Source organism: Entelurus aequoreus, linkage group LG04 (genome assembly GCF_033978785.1).
Source record: "Entelurus aequoreus isolate RoL-2023_Sb linkage group LG04, RoL_Eaeq_v1.1, whole genome shotgun sequence".
Taxonomy (NCBI): domain Eukaryota; kingdom Metazoa; phylum Chordata; class Actinopteri; order Syngnathiformes; family Syngnathidae; genus Entelurus; species Entelurus aequoreus.
The window spans coordinates 38,676,288-38,687,370 of record NC_084734.1 but is presented as its reverse complement, the minus strand read 5'-3'; positions in this window follow the sequence as shown (position 1 = coordinate 38,687,370).

Here is an 11,083-nt window from a genome sequence, read left to right as displayed (position 1 = left end):
TCATTGTCAACACCTGTGTCTTTCTGCTTCCGCCTTTATAAATAGTGCGATAATCCCATTACTGGCCAAGTCTTCTTAGTGGCTCGTCTTCATTCTGCCCATTAGCAGTTACCTAGTAGTTAATTGTTTACCACAATCTGCATGCGGGCTCAAAGATGAGAGGCGACAGTAGGAGAAGGTGTTCGGCTCGTCTTCACCGGACAAATACAACACAGACAGATTCAAGTTAACTGGGAGTGATGTGCGATACCAAGTAATATTCAGACTGATATTGGCAATACTGATCCGATACCGATGTGCAAATTTGCCTAATGTGTCTGCTATTTTTATTTTTTTTAATTGCGTATTTTTTAATATTAAAAGAAGCAGAAAAAAATCTCATCAATTATTTACCTTTCAATTACTTTTTAATCAGAGTTAAATTTGAGATTAGTCTCTTACATACTTTAGGAAACTACTACTTCCTGAATTTACATACTGTAGGTCAGTGGTCCCCAACCACCGGGGTCCGTGGACCGATTGGTACCGGGCCGCACAAGAAATTTAAAAAAAAAATGGTTTTTAATTTTTATTTATTTTTATGAAATCAACATAAAAAACACAATATATACATTATGTATCAATATAGATCAATACAGTCTGCAAGGATACAGTCCGTAAGCACACATGATTGTATTTTTTTTTTTTTTTTTTCAAATACACCCCTCCCCCCCTCCACCGGTCCGTGGGACAAATTTTCAAGCGTTGACCGGTCCGCAGCTACAAAAAGGTTGGGGACCACTGTTGTAGGTCACTACTACTTCCTGAACGTATATACTTTAGGAAACTACTACTTCCTGAATTTACAAACTGTGGTCCCTAACCTTTTTGTAACTGCGGACGCTTGAAAACCGGGTGGGGGGTGTTTGTCATAAAAAATTACAATAATGTGTGCTTACGGACTGTATCCCTGCAGACTGTATTGATCTATATTGATATATAATGTAGGAATCAGAAATATTATTAACAGAAAGAAACAACCCTTTTGTGCGAATGACTGAATAGGGGAGGGAGGTTTTTTGGGTTGGTGCACTAATTGTAAGTGTAGCTTGTGTTTTTTATGTTGATTTAATTAAAAATTAAACAATTTAAAAACCAATTTATTTATTTATTTTTTATTCTTGTGCCAATCGATCCACGGACCGTGGTTGGGGACCACTGCTCTAGGTAACTACTACTTCCTGAATTTACAAACTTTAGGAAACTACTACTTCCTGAACTTACATACTTTAGGTAACTACTACTTCCTGAACTTACATACTTTAGGTAACTACTACTTCCTGAACTTACAAACTTTAGGTAACTACTACATCCTGAACTTACAAACTTTAGGAAACTACTTCTTCCTGAATTTACATACTCTAGGTAACTACTACTTCTTGAACTTACATACTTTAGGAAACTACTACTTCCTGAACTTACATACTCTAGGAAACTACTACTTCCTGAACTTACATACTTTAGGAAACTACTACTTCCTGAACTTACATACTTTAAGAAACTACTACTTCCTGAACTTACAAACTTTAGGTAACTACTACTTCCTGAACTTACAAACTTTAGGAAACTACTTCTTCCTGAATTTACATACTCTAGGTAACTACTACTTCCTGAACTTACATACTTTAGGAAACTACTACTTCCTGAACTTACAAACTTTAGGTAACTACTGCTTCCTGAACTTACATACTTTAGGAAACTACTACTTCCTGAACTTACATACTTTAGGTCAGTGGTTCTCAACCTTTTTTCAGTGATGTACCCCCTGTGATTTTTTTTAAAAATTAAAGTACCCCCTAATCAGAGCAAAGCATTTTTGGTTGAAACAAAGAGATAAAGAAGTAAAATACAACACCATGTCATCAGTTTCTGATTTATTAAATTGTATAACAGTGCAAAATATTGCTCATTTGTAGTGGTCTTTCTTGAACATTTTGGAAAAAAAGATAGGTTTTTATTTATATTTATAAAGGATTTTTGAATTGTTGCTATTTTTAGAATATTTAAAAAAAATCTCACGTACCCCTTGGCATACTTTCAAGTACCCCCAGGGGTACACGTACCCCCATTTGAGAACCACTGCTTTAGGTAACTACTACTTCCTGAACTTACATACTCTAGGTAACTACTACTTCCTGAAACTTCACAGAACAACTGTTCAATGTCAGCTTAATTCTCTCCACACAAAGGAAATAAACAATATCTCTAATCCAGCGGGTGTGCAGCCTTTCAATTTAAACACAATGAGTCTTCTAGCCAACAAAATAGTGAATGCTACCAAGTTATTTTTTTGAATTTGCTAAGAGAAGATGACAGAAGGACTACCCCAAATAGTCTGCTTAGAAGATTCGGTTTGACCTTTTTGCCAATTACCAAAGAAAAGTATTAAACATTTGCACAGGGATGGGAAAAGCCCAAACATATGTTTTAAATTAGCTGGATTATGTTGACACCAATCACATAATACTGATATTCCGTCATAAATCTGAAAATCTCTGTCCAGCTCTCCTTAGATAGGGAAAAGCTGAAATGTTTAAACTGATGATTAATAATCATATACTTAGTGACCTATAATTTAAAGTTATATCTTTAAATATATATACAAAACCCAAAACCAATGAAATTGGCAAGTTGTGTAATTTGTAAATAAAAACAGAATACAATGATTTGCAAATCCTTTTCAATTTATATGCAATTGAATAGACTGCAAAGACAAGATATTTAATGTTCGAACTGGTGAACTTTGTTATTTTTTGAAAATAATCATTAACTTAGAATTTAATGGCAGCAACATGTTGCAAAAAAGTTGTCACAGGGGCATTTTACCACTGTGTTACATGGCCTTTCCTTTTAACAACACTAAGTAAACGTTTGGGAACTGAGGAGACCAATTTATGAAGCTTTTCAGGTGGAATTCTTTCCCATTATTGCTTGATGTACAGCTTAAGTTGTTCAACAGTCCGGGGTTTACATTGTCGTATTTGACGCTTCATAATGAGCCACACATTTTCAATGGGAGACAGGTCTGGACTACAGGCAGGCCAGTCTAGTACCCACACTCTTTTACTATGAAGCCACGCTGTTGTAACACGTGGCTTGGCATTGTTTTGCTGAAATAAGCAGGGGCGTCCATGATAACGTTGCTTGGATGGCAACATATGTTGCTCCAAAACCTGAATGTACCTTTCAGCATTAATGGCGCCTTCACAGATGTGTAAGTTACCCATGCATTGGGCCCTAATACACCCCCATACCATCACAGATATGGTATGGTTATAGGCTTTTAAACTTTTGCGCCTATAACAACCCGGATGGTTCTTTTACTCTTTGTTCCGGAGGACACGACGTCCACAGTTTCCAAAAACAATTTGAAATGTGGACTCGTCAGACCACAGAACACTTTTCCACATTGCATCAGTCCATCTTAGATGAGCTTGGGCCCAGCGAAGCCGACAGCGTTTCTGGGTGTTGTTGATAAATGGCTTTGGCTTTGCATAGGAGAGTTTTAACTTGCACTTACAGATGTAGCGACCAACTGTAGTTACTGACAGTGGTTTTCTGAAGTGTTCCTGAGCCCATGTGGTGATATCCTTTACATGCTGATGTCGTTTTTTGATGCAGTGCCGCCTGAGGGATTGAAGGTCAGGGGCATTCAATGTTGGTTGTCAGCCTTGCCGCTTACGTGCAGTGATTTTTCCAGATTCTCTGAACCTTTTGATGATATTACGGACCATTTCTTGGTTGACAAATGTTGTTCTTAAACCGTTTAACAATTTGCTCATGCATTTGTTCACCAAGTGGTGACCCTCGACCCATCCTTGTCTGTGAATGACTGAGCATTTCATATAAGCTGCTTTTATACACAATCATGGCACCCACCTGTCCCCAATTAGCCTGTTCACCTGTGGGATGTTCCAAATAAGTGTTTGATTAGCATTCCTCAACTTTCTCAGTCTTTTTTGCCACTTGTGCCAGCTTTTTTGAAACATGTTGCAGGCATCAAATTCCAAATGAGCTAATATTTGCAAAAAATAACAAAGGTTTCCAGTTCAAACGTTAAGTATCTTGTCTTTGCAGTCTATTCAATTGAATATACAGTAGGTTAAAAAGGATTTGTAAATCATTGTATTCTGTTTTTATTTACGTTTTACACAACGTGCCAACTTCACTGGTTCTGGGTTTTGTACATGTAGGCTATCAAACATTAACAAGGAACCTAAGTTTAGTGCCACTGAAGGAACTGATTACATTTTAATAACAAGTATTTCAGTTAAACTATTTATAGTTTTTCGCCTAGTAAAAGTGTTAGCCTAAAGAAGATGCTAACTAGGAAGTGACTACTGACCAGCTGAGATGTAGACAATCTTTCTAGGCTATTTGTTTGCCTCTATGTACAGTATAACCTTTTCCCACTTATCCCTCTTTAATTAAAAGATGCCTTTTTATTTAGCTCTTCCTCACATTTGTGTTTATAAAACATGCAAAGCTAATTCAATGTTGGTCAGGATACACCAAGCAGTTAAATATACAGTGGTACCTCAACTTGAGAGTGTTTTGAGATAAGAGCTGACTCTTAGTGAATTGTTATGCTTTAAGTTCAAGGCAAACATTTGAGTTACAAGCATCCACGCCATTAGTAGATATAGCAAATATCACAGTAGACCTCATAAGATCTTCCTAAAACATCTGGTCTTACTCATTAGCATTAACTTATAGCTAGAGATGGATGTAACTTTGTTTTTCCAACCATTGGGAAGGAAGAAAGTGAGTGTGAAGGACAATGCTGAGAAAAAGAAGTGGATTAAAGAAAGAAATCTTCAAAAAGGGCCAAACCCTTAGCTAACTTGGTTAAGTATTTGGAGCAAATCACTGCTAATCTGCACCATAATGAGGCAGAATGAGTTTAACACCAGCTAAGAATGTTAAAATAATATCTAAACGGCGGATGTTTATTCATGAAAATATGGAAAAGCTGCTGATGGTGTGTTTGATGGAGAAGCAGCTGCAAGGAGATACTGTAGAAGTCCACTCTCCAAGGTAAATGTTGAAATGTATTATTACATACACTTCATAAAACTACTGTATTTGTTATAGTAGTATACTCTATTTTAGGTCAGGTCAGGTCGGTTGGATCTGCTACTGGTAACCTGTAATCCAGTACAACCTGTTTCAGGGTCGGGCTGCCGGCGACTCAACTGGCACTCCCATCAGTGCCCAACTGGGGCTGTTGAGGTGGGTGGCTAGACACCCTGGTGGAAGTAAAAACAAGATTCGCCAAAGGCCAAAGGGCACTCGCCCATCGGCCATCTAGCAGGGTAGGAAGAGCTCAACATCCTTGGCCGGACGTCTTCCTAGGAGAAGGACAACTCTGACTACAAACCTGGGTATGTAATACCCGTAGACTTGGTGTTTACACTGCACCGTTGGGCGGATGAGCTGAACAAAACAGCAAACGGCCAGTGCGGAGGAGGTCTATACATATATATAGACTCAACGACCATGTGTAAAGGAGTAAACCTTCCAAAATCAGGAGTGGAGCCCCGAAGGCGGATTGGTACCTTGCAAACACTGTTTCGGCAGCTCCTGCAGCCAACCTGATGCCAAACGTCATGCTCAGCATTCCTTTGGATTTTATCAGCAAGGCCGAGAGGGGGATCCTGACGACTGGGCAACCCAGGATCTCCGTATGTAATGCCCAGGCTTACGCTCTGGAGAGGACACTCCAGCTTCACTTTAACCAAGTGTGGAAACAACACGGATTCTGACAGTTACGGGTTATAAGCCCCCATCCAATTGGCGTAGGAAAGGGGCGCCACGGGTCAGTTTCGACGGTGGAAGGGATCATCGTGTCTCATCGGTCGACTACCGTCCGCCTTAAGCCAGGCAGCTCCTGGTCAAAAAGGTGTCGTCCCGCCAACGTTTGCCTGCTTCAGTGTGTGCCTGGAGCTTAGTGTACTGCAAAGGCATGAAAAGCAGACGGTTAATTTTATGTACCAGACAAACAAAACAAGAAAAGAAACAAGACTCCAGCTCTTTGATTAGCAAGCTGGAATGTGCGAACAATGTGTACAGGAATCTCTGATGACCTTCGTGAAGTGGACGACGCCAGAAAGACGGCCATCATAGATAAGGAGCTTGCCAGGCTTGATGTCAGCATAGCTGCTCTTCAAGAAACTAGGCTAGCCTCCAGTGGGTCTCTCAGAGAGGCTAACTATACATTCTTTTGGAAAGGTAGAGAACCTGAGGAGCCTCGTCAGCAAGGAGTTGGTTTTGCAGTCAGAAACACACTTTTGGCATCAGTGGAACCTCCATTAGGAAGTACCGAGCGATTGCTGTCTATCCGTCTCAGCACTGCTACAGGTCCAGTGAACATTCTCAGTGTCTATGCTCCTACTCTTTCTTCAACTGAGGAGATTAAAGATAGATTCTATGAGCAACTTGATGAGCAGATCAAGGGTTTTCCTAAAGATGAGTGCTTAATCGTCCTTGGCGATTTTAATGCCAGAGTAGGCGCAGACCATGCATCATGGCCATCTTGCTTGGGACACCATGGCATCGGAAAGATGAACATAAATGGCCAGAGGCTGCTGGAGCTATGCGCATATCACAACCTCTGCATTACAAACACCTTTTTTAAGAGCAAACCATCGCACAAAGTATCATGGAAACATCCCAGGTCTCATCGATGGCATCAGCTTGATCTGATAATCACTAGGCGGTCGTCACTAAATAACATTCTTATTACTAGAAGCTATCATAGTGCAGATTGCAATACGGACCATGCCCTTGTGAGCGCCAAAGTGCGCCTTCAGCCCCGTAAAATTCATCGCTCCAAAGCAAAGAGTCGTGCCTGCATTGACACATCAAAGATGTCAATTTCATGCAAGGTGGATGATTATGTATCAACCCTGGACCAAGCTCTTCAAAACCTGCCGGAGCATAATGCTACAGCAAAATGGAACGCCATGAAAGAAGCAATTTACAATACAGCTATTTCTACTTTTGGGAAGAGGGAAAGAACTAGTCACGACTGGTTTAATGCCTATCTACCAATCATGGAACCAGCAATTGAGGCCAAACGCAAAGCATTTTTGGCATACAAGAGATGTCCAAATGCTCAGTCACTTGCAACACTCAAGAGTACTCGTTGTTCCACACAGCGCATTGCCAGACAGTGTGCAAACAACTATTGGCAGCAGCTCTGCGAAGATATCCAGATGAGTGCTGAATCTGGTAACATCCGTGGCATGTACAACGGTATAAAGAAAGCAGTGGGACCTGCTGTAAAACGGACTACTCCAATTAAATCTCGGATAGGGGAGAAGATTACCAATCGAGAAGAACAGATGGTCAGATGGGTGGAGCACTACTCAGAACTATACAGCCGTGAAACTACTGTCTCTGATGCTGCTCTAAATGATACGAAGGAGCTACCAATCATGAATGAACTCGACGAAGTGCCTACAATGGTAGAGCTTGAAAAAGCTATTGATTCACTTCCATCTGACAAAGCACCAGGTAACGATAACATTCCACCTGAAGCTATCAAGCAAGGGAAGCCTGCCCTACTTAAACCGCTGTACGAATTACTGTCTTTGCTGGGAGGAAGAAGGAGTACCTCAGGACATGCGTGATGCCACTATTGTGTCACTTTATAAGAATAAAGGGGACCGCAGTGACTGCAATAGCTATAGAGGAATTTCTCTCTTGAACATCGTTGGAAAGGTTTATGCACGCATAATCCTAAACAGGCTACAGATACTTGCAGATCGTATCTATCTTGAATCCCAATGTGGTTTCAGGGCTGGAAGATCAACGACCGACATGATATTTTCAGTCAGGCAGAGTCAAGAGAAGAGTAGAGAACAAGGTCAACCTCTTTACATAATGTTCATAGATCTAACTAAGGCTTTCGATCTTGTCAGCAGGAAGGGCCTGTTCAAGCTACTACAAAAGATTGGATGTCCTCCAAAACTACTCAGCATGTTGATCTCTTTCCATTCCAACATGAAGGGAACAATCTTGTATGATGGATCTTGTTCGGACTCCTTCTCTATCAACAGTGGTGTTAAGCAGGGCTGTGTCTTAGCACCAACTCTTTTTGGAATATTCTTCTCTATACTCCTGTCCTACGCTTTTGACACATCCATTGAGGGTGTCTATCTACACACACGGTCTGACGGCAAATTGTTCAATCTGGTAAGATTACGTGCGAAAACCAAAAGGAGGTCAGTGTTAATCCGAGAGATGCTTTTTGCAGACGATGCTGCTCTTGTTACCAACACCAAAGAAGCCTTACAACGTCTAAGTGACTGTTTTGCGAATGCTTGTGAACAGTTTGGACTTATAGTTAGCCTGCAGAAAACCAATGTCAGTGTTCAAGGTGCTGCAAATCCTGCTATCAAGATGAATGGTGTCACTTTAGAAGTAGTAGATAATTTTATATACCTAGGCTCGACAATCAGCAATAAACTCTCGCTTGATGTTGAACTTGACAGGAGGCTTGGAAAGGCAAATACCATCATGGCTAAACTAGCAAAGCGAGTATGGGAAAACAACGCTCTTACTCAACATACAAAGATCCGAGTTTATCAGGCCTGCATTCTCAGCACTTTACTCTACGGAAGCGAGACCTGGACTACTTACATGAGACAAGAGCGTCGACTTAACGCTTTCCACATGCGATGCATCAAACGTATCCTTGGTATTAGTTGGCAGGACTATATTCCACACAGTGTCATTCTTCAGCGGGCTAATATCCATAGCATGAACTCTCTTCTTAGCCAGCGCCGTCTTCGATGGCTGGGACATGTTCGGCGGATGGAGGACGGACGGCTTCCCAATATGGACAACTGGCTGCTGGTTCCAGACATGTTGGTCGTCCCTCCCTCCGGTTCAAGGACGCATGCAAGAGAGATCTGAAGGCGTGTAATATTCCCTTAGATACAGGGAGATACAGGCGGAGAACCGAAATATCTGGTGTCAAGCGGTTAGACGGGGAATTGCAGAGGCTGATTTGAGGAGAGGCCAGCTCGCAGAGGAGAAGAGAGACAGGAGGAAACGTACTGCAAATACCATCGCACAGCAGGAGCGGGATGAAGTCTCTACACATGTTTGCATTAAGTGCAACAGGGACTGTCACTCAAGAATTGGCTTGTACAGCCATGCAAGGCGTTGTCAACAAACATGAATGTACCGTATCAACAAAACATCAAGTTCAAATGTGAAAATTATAATTAAATATGTGCATTGTATAATTACAACACTCATTAAAACTGAAAAGATATTACTAATAATTGACTAAAATAGAATGACAAAACGATTTAAATTATTAAATATTTTTAAAATAAATTAAATAAAAAATTAAACATCAAATCGACATAAGTGTCTGACACAAGAGCGTAAATTAGCATGGTCATCTGTGACTAAGCTGCCAAAGAGTATACTCTATTTTATTGTTTTTATACCATTGTTTAATCTTAAAGTCTTTATTTTTAAAAGGCATGTTACATTTTAAAATTGTGAAGTTTTTTGGGTGGTGAGCACTAATTAAATTCATTTCAGTGGGAGGTGTTGATTTAAGATACAAGTGTTTTAAGTTTAGAGCGCTTTCACAGAACCAATTAAGCTATTCAATTGAGACTACTTAGTGCATGTACAATAGAGGCCAAAATATATTTTGATCTTTTTTCACTTAATGTAATAATGAAATGTAAGAAATAATTGTATGTAATTATTAACCTATTTGATAATTAAAATAATTAATATTCATGTAAAAATAATTAATAAAAAATAAATTATTGGCAATATTTTAAACGTGGTTTGATTTGCAATTGTATTCAAATTATTCTAGAATATCCAAGTTGAGGTCAATGTATTTTTCTAATACCTTTTTGTTTTCAGTCATCCTTTGTCATGTTCACACAGGTCTATGAAATAAATACATAATTAAATATTTAATTATTAATAACATTGTGAAATAATTCATTACATCATAACATAATTAAATAAATCACTAAATTGTGAAATAATTAAATAATTAAATAGTCAATTAAATTATAAAATAATGAAATACATAATTAAATCGCTAAATAATTAGTTAAATCACAAAATAATTAAATACATCTTTAAATAATTGAATAAATCACCAAATTATGAAATTAATAATACAATTGTGAAATAATAACATTGTAAAACATTTAAATAAAAAAAATGTTGAATACATTGTTAAATAATGAAATAAGTAAATCGCTAAGATATAAATCAAATTATAAAATAATTAAATATATAATTAAATTGCAAAACAATAATTAAATTACAAAATAATTAAATACGTATTTAAATAATTAAATAAACCGTCAAATTATGAAATTAGTAATAAAATTGTGATATATTAAAATTGTAAAAAAATTAAATAAAAAAACTATTAAATACATCATTAAATAATGAAATAAGTAAATCGCTAAATAATCAATTAAAACACAAAATAATTAAATTAATCATGAATCAATTAAATCTTGAAATAATGAAATCAATAATTAAATTATAAAAAATTCACTGTAGTTTTGCATTACAATTTAATGACACATTTAAAAACACATTTGTATTTAGTTTCAAGCATAATTAATAAATGACACATTTAGGTAATTATTTAAATATTTATTTATTTAATTTTGTCCTATTTGACCCTCCATAGTTCTAAATAAAGCCTTTTTTTTGATTGGATTTTCAATCTGCCGCTAGCCAACAAAAAGCGAGCTACAGCCCACAAATGCTTGACCTTAGTGTTGCACAGAAACCAGTAGTTCACCGTGTTGGCCTCCAGATAACAAGCAGTATGTTACAGTGCTTGAAACATGGTTGCCACCAGTTGCATCGCTTTAGCAACATTCCCAAATCAACAACACCATGTCCCCTTTTAACTCCCAACGTTTGGGACAAAATAAAAACACTGAAGCAAAGAGGGACCCTCTGCCACGCCTGGATTTTCCAGTGGTCTGCTGGTGGAATTCTGTTGAGGCAGTAATTGAAGCCAGAACAAACG